At 41.4% G+C, this 12,763-nt stretch overlaps 1 protein-coding gene across 1 annotated transcript in view; it reads left to right on the forward strand.

Moving 5' to 3' along the window:
- Positions 1-12,763, forward strand: part of tmem163a (transmembrane protein 163a) — a 66,630-nt gene that overhangs the window by 19,002 nt on the left and 34,865 nt on the right. The window lies entirely within an intron of this gene.

Raw genomic sequence — 12,763 nt, forward strand, 5'->3', positions numbered from 1 at the left:
AGAAGCTTTTTGGAGTCCATTATTATTATTATGAACTCTTGAGTAATCGAGCTTGCACAGACTTGTTTCCCGTCTTCATAAAGAGCAAATGAGGAAACATGTTTGTTGAAATACAAGCTGAAGTCAGTCAGCTTTTATCTGACAGTCATTTGGCTTTTTATTAGCTCTTAAACAATATCTGTTTCTGTATATCACGACAGCCACGCAGAAAACTAGTCCTCTGTCCTTGATAGCTGCTGGCCATGGCCAATGGTAAGGCTTCACTAATCGCCAATGGGATCTCTGGGGTTTACTGCAGCTCGTATGAGCTCTGTTTGGTTTGTTTGCACCGGTTTGAACGGGTTACTGTGCAGCTTGAACTGAGCAGTGAGACAGCACCTTTTAGATGAGCTAAAATAACTCAAACTAACACCAGAAACGAGAGACTCCAATGATGTAAACAAAGAAAGTGACATTAATAGCAAATATAAATACACCGTTTAAAAATATTCCAGCGAGTCGGTTCTTACTAAAATATCTCTAATATTCTTTATTTCTTATCACTTTTATTGCAGTTTCTTTAACTGCCCTTCATTACAGTTACAGATTTTTTATTATTATTAATTTGTGTGTTTTTTATAGAAAAAACACACAAATTAATAATAATAAAAAAATGACCTTTAAACCTTTAAAGGTTAATGCACAAGGCTTTAAGAGTGAGATGCACTTGTAAGCTGCCATGTTTCTCTTTATAATGAAAACTATCATAACTCAGTGCAGGGATACCGCATTATTACACCACACTGTCACAATATACAGATCCGCTGCTATCTGCACTCTTTGAAGATCCTAGACTGCAGCACTGAGGTTGTTATCAGCAGTTTCTCACACCAGATGCTTCAATCCCATTTCCCCTCCTCCTCTTCAACACCAAGCGTCTGCAGACCAATTAGGCCCACTGTACATAAGCGCGCACATATAGGTGTGACATCCCAACATGACGCCGCATGATGTAGGCTGAGGTTATTAATACATGTCTTAAAGCAGTAGAAAGAGTAATAATAAAGATCTCTCTTGTCCTGAAATGCTCACACTAATGTCAACGATTCGATCACTTTAATGATCAAAGTCGATTCTTAATCATTATCGACTGGACGTTTAGTTACATGTGCATAAATCTGTATGTATCACACTGTGGGCGGTGTATATATTTATACTCAGGCCTTTCTGTAATTCCAAAGCCATTTATGAACTCTCTACTAGGCTGAGAATAATGTCAGAGGTATAAATCACAGTCCTAATGTTTCCCCTCCAACCAGAACAGCAGTTGTTTCTCTTTTTAAAACATTTATCTCCTTTATGAGCCTTGGTAATTTTACTACATCTATTAGTAAATCAGTGCAAAACCCGCAGTAGTGCTTCTGTTTGTGTGCTGTCGTCACTGGAACACCCAGAAAGTCTAGTCGCTTTTTGCTTTCAGAACTATTCATGGCACTGATTCAACAAGGTGCTGGAAGCTCCTCAGAGACGTGGGCTCACGCTGACCTGAAAGCATCACACAGCAGATTTGTTGGCTGCACATCCATGATGTGAATCTCCCGTTTAGCCACATCCCAAAAGTGCTCTGTTGAACTGAGATCTGCTGACTGCAGAGATCATTTGAGCACAGTGAACTTATTGTTGAGATCATTAGAGTTTTGTCCTGAAAGATGGGTACACTAAGGTCACGAAGGGACAAATATGCTCAGCAGCAATACTTTGGCAGTCTGTGGCATTTAAATGTTGCTCAGCCGGTACCAAAGCCTATCCCCCAAACCATTACACAACAATCACCAGCCTGGACCATTGATACAAGGCAGGATGGAGCCGTGCTGTCGTCCTATTTCCAATACTCTACCTTATTTTTATTATTTTCTTATTTTTTCTCTTGCAAGGTGATCTTCGGTTTCTGAAAGGCGCCCTCAAATAAAATATATTATTATTTTATTATTATTATTCTGGTGAGCAGAAGCAAGTAGTCTCAGTTTCCTGTTCTCAGCTATCAGAAGTCGCATCTGGTGTGGTCTTCTGCTGCAGAAGCCCATCTGTTTTCATTCAAAGATGCTCTTCTGCATACTTTGGCTGTGAATCAAAATAAGTCAAAGTGTTTGTCAGAGTTACTTTGCCCTCAACCTGAAGCAGTCTGGCTTTTCTCTCATGGCCTCTGGCTACAGCGAGGCATTTTTGCCCAGAGAACTGCTGCTCACTGGATACATTTTTGGACAGTTCTCCATAAACACAAGAGCTTTATGGGGGTTTTATGCAGTTTCTGAAATTTTCCGACGCGCTCGTGTAGCACCAGCAACTATGCCACTTTCAAATCATCTTTCTTTCTCGCTTTGATACTTTGAACTGCTCGTCATTATAAATGGTCGTCTTCCAGGATTGTTACGCTTGAGCTGCACTCGTTTAGTTTCATTGTGTAACTTTATGTCCTTTGAACAATAGCGTGTGCGTGTCTTTTTGTATGCACACCCCTGTGCTCTGCTACAAACCCTTGATGTTCAGTGGATACCATGTGGTCATGCACGGTGTATTAAACCACTTCAGTCGTCAGTTGGCTCTGAGCTAAATCAGTTATGAAAACAGACACAGAGAAATGAACTTCTCACTCTCATTCAATTCCTTTTAATGCAGAAATTTGTTTGTGGAAACATTAAGCGAATCACAAAAAAGAAAAAAAATAGATTAAGTAAATAGATACATTTGATAAGTCAAACATGCCTTTTGCGTATAACTCACTGCAATCTCCTCATCTACAAATGGTGGCATTTTGTAATAACCTTTTAAACCCGTTTCCAGTGTTGTCAAGGTAATCCTGTCCCTCCCAGCCTTTTAGTCACGCTGAACAGGCCTCTGTTTAGGTTTCACACTACATTAATCCTCATATTCCATCTGCACTTTGTGACAGGCAGTCAGGTTTTACAACCACGCTGCCTCCTGGGTTTGATGTGGCTAATGGGACTCTATCCGCTAATGGCAAATAGAGTTTGTTGAAGTTAATTTGTAACATATTTTTCGGCTCAAATCAGGAAGTGAAGTAAGAATAAGCCTTACTCCGATTTTTTAAGGACGTATGAAGTCTAAAAATCTGTGCAGAGAGAGAGGTGAAGTGTTGTGAGCGCACTAACGGCTCAGGTTTATCTTTCTGGTCGAGGTGCTGTTTCTGGATTACTTACAGGCACTGCTTTGTGCCGATATGTAAAGTTCACTGATGCCATTTTAAAGATGAAGCCACAGAAGATATCCTACCTCACTGTAGCAACAGTGCACTATCGATCCGCGGCTCAGGAGAAATTGTTTTAACAATGCTGCAGGGCTGACGCAGAGTAAGAGGTACTTTATTTTCCAGCTGAGGCAAACTGACGTTTAGGCACACTTTTAATATTTGAATGAGTTTGATTCCACTGTTGTCAAACACTGCAAACCAGAAACCTTCCACAGTGATGGTGAACAGCTCGTTCGGATTTGTAAAAGTACCTCTCCGCTACACCTCGCCTCTCCTGTTGGTGCGTCAGGGAACTCTGGGTTGGCGGGGTTTTTTTATCAGAAGCCATGGAGTGTTTTATCTGTGTATTTGCTTGGCTGTCAGAAACTCTCCATCTGCAGCATAATTATAGGACAGCCTCTCTAGGCAGCCTCACACCATCTTTTATCAGTCAGCACCACTTGACTATTTTTGCTCCTCACTGATGAGCCAAAGAAGTGAGGTGGTGCAGTGTGATCAGAAAAAAGAAAGTGTCAGAAGAGACTGCGAGAGAAAGTGAAAGTGTGTTCAGGATGTGTGGTTGCAGTACAGCGTCAGGGTGTAGCATTTCACAACACGAGTAAGCAGGTATGGAAATAAATATACAAACAGAAAACCGGTCGTTAGGATGCAGAGACTTAACAGGAGCTGATTTGTCCTTATTCGCTGCGGCGTTGTGTTTGAGGCCCACAGCTTCACCTCCTGGCTCGACGTCTTGCGTCACGTGCAGCTGCATGTGATCTAGGCATGAGAAAAGCAGTCCTGTGAATATCGTTAAATATTAATGACAGCTCAGTTAATCGACCTGTGACACAAGTGGAGGCAGAGAAAGTTTGCTTTTTTTTCTTCCTAATCCACGTCCACGAGTACGTACGGAGCCCTGCAGGGGACATGGGAGAAAAAAAAATTAAGACGGACTTTTGCGAGATCTCGCAAAAGTTTTGCGAGATCTCGCAAAACTAACTCGGGATCTCGCAAAACAAACTCGGATTTTGCGAGATCGCGCAAAACAAACTCGGGATCGCAAACGTTTTAGCCGCATTCTTTGGACGCTGGCTCGAAGCCGACCGGGCGGTCGAGGCACGATGTGCCGGGAAAGCGGTGTTCCTCCCGGCTGTAGTAGGTCTCGACCTCCCATTAGCTCGAAGCTAATGGGAAGAATGCGGCTAAAACTTTTGCGAGATCCCGAGTTTGTTTTGCGAGATCCCGAGTTTGTTTTGCGAGATCTCGCAAAAGTTTTGCGAGATCCCGAGTTAGTTTTGCGAGATCTCGCAAAAGTCCGTCTTAATTTTTTTTTCTCCCATGTCCCCTGCGGGGCTCCGTACACGACAGAGGATGAAGAAGAATGACAATCATTTTATAATTAAGTTACAGGTTCACATCATAATTTTTGCATATATTTACTTTGTTTATGATTTTTTATGTGTTTATACACAACTCTACATTTAATCTTTAGTTATCACCTTGCACAGTTTTATCTCCTCCTCCTCCCCTCATCCCAAACCGGTCGCAGCACATGGTCGCCCCTCCCTTAAAAGGGAGTTTTTCCTTCCCACTTTCACCAATTGGTTACTTATAGGGGGGGGTCGTCTGATGGAGTTGTTGGGGTTGTCTCTGTAGCAGCTTTAGCAGGCGACTGTTGTTGTGATTTGGTGCCATGTAAATAAAATTGAATTGAACTGAACTTAATATCAGTTAAATTGGTGAACTCACATTGAAACAACCCACTGTAAATACATTTACATTTTCCTAAGTATAATGGAGCTAAATGGCTCTTAGGTTTCTGTAAGACAAGGTTTTCTTACAGGTTGGTGTTGTAACATGCAGCCTGTGGGGCCACAGTCGGCTTTTGACTGTCCTGGAACAGCTTAGCACTTGTGATAGATGATGATAAGCCTTGTCCCACACGGAGTGAAGAGGACAAAGTCACTAAATGACTCTCAAAGTCTACTCAGCGTGCCATAGCACTCATATCTCTCTGCACAGCGTTTCCATGACCATCGTTAGCATTTCTTATGCAGAAAAGTTCTTTCTACCCAACAACATCTCCTAAGCATGCATCGGCATGTAATAGTTGTGACAACATGGAAAATATGAAGATTAATGGTCTTAATTTGGTCTGCGCTGTGATGTTAGTAAGCTGCAAGTGTCTTTTTAAATTTCTGTGTGTAATTCAATAGACAGAAAACAGTTCTTATGTGAAGCTCCTTACAATAATGCTTTTATTGAGTAACTTGATTGCTGTTGAGATGTTCACGTTTATTTTTTTGGTACTTTGAGCAACACCGCAAGTGCCATTCAGCGGCGTTTTATTCAGGAGGATTGTGTCTATTTAACTGGCATTGAAACAGTCTACAGTATATGGACAAAAGCAGCGGGACCTGCACACCATACACCTACAGGATATGCTCGGCCATGCGATGAAGCTCCTGACGCACAGGTTTGTTTTCATGTTAATGCCAGAGGAGGTCTGGGACTCTGCAGTTACTGAGTCAGCAGACTGTTGGAAATCTGCCTTAAGAACCACAGTTTCTTTTGCAAAGTCAAATTGCATGACTAGCAGCTTGCTTTCATACATATATGGAAATAGGTCTGAAAACATCTGAATTCAGAGAGGTGTGGCTCAATACTTTATGTCCTTGTAATGTATTTAACATCACAGGCCACAGGCAAAATTACATTTATGTCTCATATACATTGCAAAACACAGAATGTAACATTTGATATGTTCGGTACATCACTGAAAGTACATTCATAACGTTTGTGAGGACTTTGTTTCACACTTATCACCACTGAATAACCTTCAAAAAGTTTACATGTTTGCACATGTTGACATACTTCACCGGTTATGAACAAAAATCAGAAATTCAACAAATTGCTTCGATTGATCTGAGGAGAGTAAGAATAACAGTTTTCACTGTATTCAGTAGTGAGAATGAAAGCAGCAGTGCATTTTTATATGCGTTCTTATACTAGATACCCTCTTTCCTCGTGGGATAACACAGTGGAACAGACAGGAGAGCTCCAAGAACACCCAACAGCCAGGTCCAGTGTGATCAATGGTAAACTGATGCTTGCACTGGATCCATTACCAACAGGCTGGGGGTTCTTCATTCTGCAATTTGTTTCCAGGGAACAGATTATATGCTGACTTGGTTGACCTCAGGGAAAAGTGACTGGGAAAGCCTAATTTTCCCCTTAATGCATGAATGTTTTATTGAGGCTATACCACTGGGCTGATGGAAGAGGTAAATACTATTGGAGACATAAGGGAGCGAGGAAATGAATGCGAGAAAGAACGGGCAAGTCGTTTATCTTCATTCTGCAGAGTAATTTCAATTTCTTCCTTCATCATTCTGGCTTAGACCTGTTAGGGTTATGTTAGCGCAGAATACAAAGGTGTGCATGGGAGAACACACAAGGGCCAGGAAGTGCAGTCAGATAGAGAATATGAAGATAAGTAGGTGACAGGATAAAGAGGGGAAGAAGTAAAGGGCTGATAAAGTTCACAACATGTGGACAGAGATAGCTTATCTTGTTGTCCACGGAGCAGCTGGAGCAACGCCGGTGAATGTTAGTGGTACCTCCATTTCCAGGAATAAGAGTTCAGGAGTTTTATCTCTTTTAAAAAAATCTAGTTATATAAAGACTCATTTGAGCATTGATGATAGTAAGTGGTGAATTCAGAAGTAGTTTGAGTGGTTCAGGAAATGAATACGTTAAAATGTTCTCTTTGCAAATGTGCAGTTTTTAACAGTACATTTATACAGTGGATGAAGTGCCTGTAGATGAATACTCAACCTTCAGTTTTCCCTTTAATGTTAGCATTCAGGCTATTTATTCATCCCTTAACAAAAGACTAGATTTTGAACAGAATCCATCCATTCATCCATTTTCTTCCGCTTATCCGGGGCCGGGTCACGGTGACAGCAGCCCAAGCAGAGAGGCCCAGACCTGCCTCACCCCAGCCACCTCCTCCAGCTTGTGCCGGGGGAACACCAAGGCGTTCCCAAGCCAGCCGAGAGATATAATCTCTCCAGGGTGTCCTGGGTCTGCCGCAGGGCCTCCTGCCGGTGGTACAAAAAACGGAAAACCTCACCCAGGAGGCATCCTTGTCTGGCTCCTTTCGATGTGGAAGAGCAGCGGCTCTACTCTGAGCCCCTCTGGAATGGCCTATCTATCTATCTATCTATCTATCTATCTATCTATCTATCTATCTATCTATCTATCTATCTATCTATCTATGTATCTATCTATCTATCTATCTATCTATCTATCTATCTATGTGCCTGATTGTAGCATTTTGGAGCAGCGTCCCTGTTTCACTGGTCTGGATAGGCCCGTGCCATAGTGCAACTTAAACCATTTTGCAGCATTTTTTGAGTGAGCCGTTGTTCCCTCTCCAAATTGAAGGCTCAGTTCAGTATAATAGAGCGTGTCAGAGACAGGCGGCGAAGTGGACATCCTAAGAAGAAGACCATTTCCTTGCCCTGTCGTAGGATCAAAGTATGGAGAAGACTTGGAGAACGCTATGTTGATAACAGCTTTTGGTGGAGGCAGTGTGATGGTGACACACACACACACACGCACACACACACACACACACACACACACACACACACACGCACACACACACACACACACACACACACACAGAATAACACAGGGTAAAGCACTTACAGGCAGAATGCAAGTAGGTTTGGCTGTCTCGACAAGAGGTCCCTGAAAATTGAGTACAAATTAGTCTCCTGTTTCAAGTGTGTGTGTGTCTGTGTGTGTGTAAAAACGTAATCCTGGCCAATAAACCAAAAATAGATTTTTCTTTCACAATCTCAGGCTCAGTCTTTTATAACTGTGGCTCAGGATGTTGTAGTGAATCGACAGCCTGCACACGACGCGCTGCACTAAGACACTGAATGGATTTTACACTGAAGGTGGGTGTTATATCAGACATGTGGTGAGAATGAGTTGACAAAATTCTAGTGAACCCTTCACTGGAAGCACCAAAAACAACAATCACTGTCACTCAGGCTTGTAAACCTTTGCACCTCAGCCAGAAACGCTTCGAGTAAGACTTCTGTTCCATCTTGTTTCTGTTGTGCGGGGTGTCGGTTGTCGGCTGTGGATAATGGTGCATGCACTGCTTAAGGTATGTGTCTGTTTTTCCCCTCAGCTCACTTAATGCCAAGAAAAAAATGTAAAATAAAATGAGAAATGAAATTCGAGCTGCCAGGTGTCCCAGCTCCTGCAGCACTGAAAGTACACACTGTATATACAGCGTCTCCCCCACTCAGCTAGGACAAGCACACACTACGTGATGATACACAACTCACACGGTGCGAAAACTGCATGTTGTTATTGTCCCTGAAAGTCAGGTGTAAGAAGATAAGCACGGCTGCCTGGTAGTTACTAACACCAGCCTATATTTGTGCTTGTAACAGCAAAACATTTTGTTTTTTTTTATTCCTCTTTTTTGTCTTTCAGTCTCAGTCGTGGTTGTTACAACAAATAAAATGTCGAGATAGATTCAGTTTTTTCTATTGGGTGGTTTTAACAGCTGATGGTAAACAAAATGAGAGTGAGAGATAATGTAATGGTTTAGGAAAAGTGCCTCATCAAATCCTACTGCAGGATACCACTAAGGCATGAATATGGAGTAAATAAAAGGGATTGAATGAACTTGGACACTTAAGAATAGTTTAAGGGCCTCAAAAAAGATTACCAACTCGGTGTCACTATTTTGTAATCATTAAGGCCATTATAAGCCAAATATAGTCTATAATATAATGTATAATAAATAAATCCTTTAATATTGAGCTACTGAAAACCACAGTATCATGCCTTTGCTATATTTTCAGCATTTACAAAAACAAGAAAGAATGCTTATGATTGAAGCAGCGCTAAAAACTGCAGTACCAGTAGTGGCCACTGGGGGATGCCTCTAAAAGAGTCCCAAGAGAAATAAATAACTTGTTAATCCACCAACAAATTAAAATATGGCAACACCCCAAAGAGATGGTTGCAGGTTGAAAGCTATGGAACCATTTAATTAATTTAAAGGATTACAAGTGCAAATTAAAAGGACAGGGCGTGTGGTACCTTCTCAAAATGAGCTTTACCTCAAAGATGCCAGAAGTGCAGTATTTTTTACTTTGTTATGACAGGACCAGCTCACAGTCAGATACACCCCTCTAATCCATCGCAGAAAGCGACAACTCTGAATCAGAATAGATGGAAATAGTTTCTGGTCATGACTCCCACCTCGTTCATTTTTAACCAAGATGAAACTGTGTGTTGGTGCAGACCTATTTGAATGAGTGAAACGGGGCTGTGATGTGAGGTAGACTGAAGTGCAAATGATTCTTTAAGCAGATTCATACGAAATCTATCAAAGCAGGAACATTTACTGACATCCAAATGTAGTGGAGATAAGTCAGAGCCGTGATAATAAGAATCTGTCTTTTCTTTGTTTTAAACTCAGGAGAACCGAGTATTGTGGTTCTGTGGAAGAGTTGCACCATCACAACAAGTGTTAAAATCCTTTCTCAAGCCGTACTGCTGCACTATCTTCATCCAGTTTCAGCTATACTGGCTTCAATTACTTTCCTCAGCTGCCACACACTTTTGAGTCCAATTCATCACACAGTGTTTTCAGCCGTGGAGCCTATCGGCGCCTTCTGTGCTGTTGTTGCCACGGTGAATGATGATGATGAAACAGGAGGCCTGTTGCTATGAAAGGATTGCTTGTCACATTGTGCATTCAGAAATCAGTAATCCTCAACTTTTTGTACCAGAAAAATTACACATAACTGCACATAACTCTCAGACTGTCCACTGACATGACTAGTAGGTGATTGTCTTTCAACATCAGGACTCACAGGTTTGGTTACAGCTTACTCGAGGGCCCTTAATTTACAGTAAATGCAATTTCACTGGTGTCTACTGGCCTTAAATGATTTCCCTGTAAATAAGTGAAGTATTTTCTCATGTCAGATGGGGTAGAAAGGTTTTTCCTTCGAATGGTAAATATTCAGAAGGATTTTTCAACTATTTGTGTTTTAATATGTGTGTGAAGTCTGGGCTTTTGTTTATGTGCACCCAAAAGCTCAAAGGGTGATTAAAATTGGGGTTAAATGCAATACTGAGCTAATCTAAATAAGTGTGACCTGCATTAGCACACTTCTAATACTGATCAAAGTAACCCTGAAACTATTCCATCAACATTTCTCCTGAGCTGTTCTGTTAGCTGCCATGTTTTGTCTCTTTGATAATTCACTGGTTTCTAACTAAATCAAAGAAGTGACATATTGGAAAGGTGGTGCAGCGGTTGGCACTATCACCGCCCATTAAGCAGGTCCTGGATATGGATCCGTAGGTTAACTGGGTGCTTTTTGTGTGACGTTTGGATACTCTCTCAGGGTATGTCAGTTCCTTATAATCGTCAATAGATTTAAATAAAATCTTAATTGGCCAACTGTATGAACTGGACACATTAGAAACTTTTAAAACCGCTTGGAAAAATCAAACATAACACACACAAAAAAGATGGATCCATGCTTTTATGCTAGAAATCGAGACTCATCACGCCTGGCAGTGTTTTTCCAGTCTTCTACTTTCCAGTTTTCACAAACTGTGAATTGTAGCTTTTCTTTCCAAGCTCCTTAGACAATTGTAGCCTCAGTTTCCTGCCTGCTCTTATAATCCACTGTTTTTGTACACAAACTAAAATTCAAAGCAGTGTTGGGTCAGTGTTGGGTCAGTGTTGGGTCAGTGTTGGGTCAGTGTTGGGTCAGGGGGCGAGTGGCCCCTCACGTCTTTTTAATTGTATTTTTATTTGCATCATTTTGCAACTGAATCACATGGCTGCATAACAGTGAGAACCCTTAATGAGACGTTTACAGCTCGAATACTTTATTCAGCTCACAACATTTTTTTATCATTTGCTACAAAAATATCACAGTAATTGGTGTTTGACAGCTGAAATAAATTTCCCCTACCTCCCACAAATAGCAGCCCACAGTGTGTGTGTGTGTGTGCAGCTGCTTGTGTGAGCATCTCAGACATTACTGTATGTCTGCATGTCTCAATTTGATTATGTAAAACAGTCTCCACAGAGCTCATTATTTAGCTGTGGGAGATATTCGCTGTGGTCAGAGGTGCACAGGAGATCAGCGCTGTGGATCTGCTTAGGGCTCAGTTCTTCATAAACAAAACAAAACAGCAAACCAACTTTCTCAACTTATATTCAGATGAAGTCGCACTCACAGCGTACACACAAGGATGTGACACTTTACACATGAATTAAAACGAATTCAAGCAGCTCTTCATGCATTGAAACCATCAATCACCTCTCAACTGATCAATCAACTGACTCTCGCTTAGTTCATAATAATTACAACAATATTCACTACCATTGCTGTTTAGTTGTTTCACGTGAAACCACCAGTGGGTTCTCATTTATCCTCGGATGGGATCGTTTGCGTCCTCAGGCTGTGCTGTTAATCAGACACATCTGTCAATCCCAACTTATCATTTTTAAACTTTCAGTGTTGTGAATATGTGTATTTTCCCTCAAATCATAATCTTTCCCTAACTCCATGTAATTACCATGTAAGTGTCTAAAACTAACCAGCAAGTTTAAAAAAAGGAAAGAAGCCAAACAACCACAGTGGTATACAAACCAACTCCAACCTCAATATATAGAAATGATGAATGGCTCAAGACTTTTGCACAATACTGTATGTTACTTGGAAAGTCATCGATGCCAAAGGCAGCCTTGTGTGTTACAGACAAAACAGCCTTATATTTCAGCTTGGACTGTGTGCTGCTGATAATGAAGACAAACATGATGAGTCCCTCATAAAGCATGATTAATTACATACTTTCTTATAAAATATTCTTGTGGATTTTAACACTTATAAGACTTCAGGAGAAGAGAAAGCACAGCCCACTTCCTCCTTCACATACAGGGAGAAGCAGAGAGTGTTGAGAGGCTCTGGCCATCTAGTCTGACAACACCTGAAGCCTGGGCACAAAAGCCCAACAAGCCCAACAGAGACTGTTATTCTTAAGGAAGCTGAAACCAGCGCAGAAACATCTGCAGCATCGCTACAAACAGCAACACGATGTGGCACAGAAGCTGCGCAGCTGCCGAGCTGAAGGACCTACACCGTATGGAGTAAGGTTGGAGCTCCCACATGTAGAAGATGTCTACGCAAACCATCTAAGGAAGAAGGCCTGCAGCAACAATCAATTCAGACATTTCACACCCCGCTCACCCTCTATTTGAACTTTTGCCATCAAGCAAACGATCAATTCAGCTTTTCCCCCCGAGCTGGGGCCTCCATCAACCCCCACCACACCACCATCCATTAACAGTCTAATCTATTTCACCTATATAGTTATTCCCTTTGGAGTGATGATGTCTAGTTTTTACTAATTTTGTTTAATTTCTTTTTAATGGGTTTAGAAGAGATTTAGAGAGTCTATAACCTCTAT

This window comes from Neolamprologus multifasciatus, chromosome 16, assembly GCF_963576455.1.
Source record: "Neolamprologus multifasciatus chromosome 16, fNeoMul1.2, whole genome shotgun sequence".
Taxonomy (NCBI): domain Eukaryota; kingdom Metazoa; phylum Chordata; class Actinopteri; order Cichliformes; family Cichlidae; genus Neolamprologus; species Neolamprologus multifasciatus.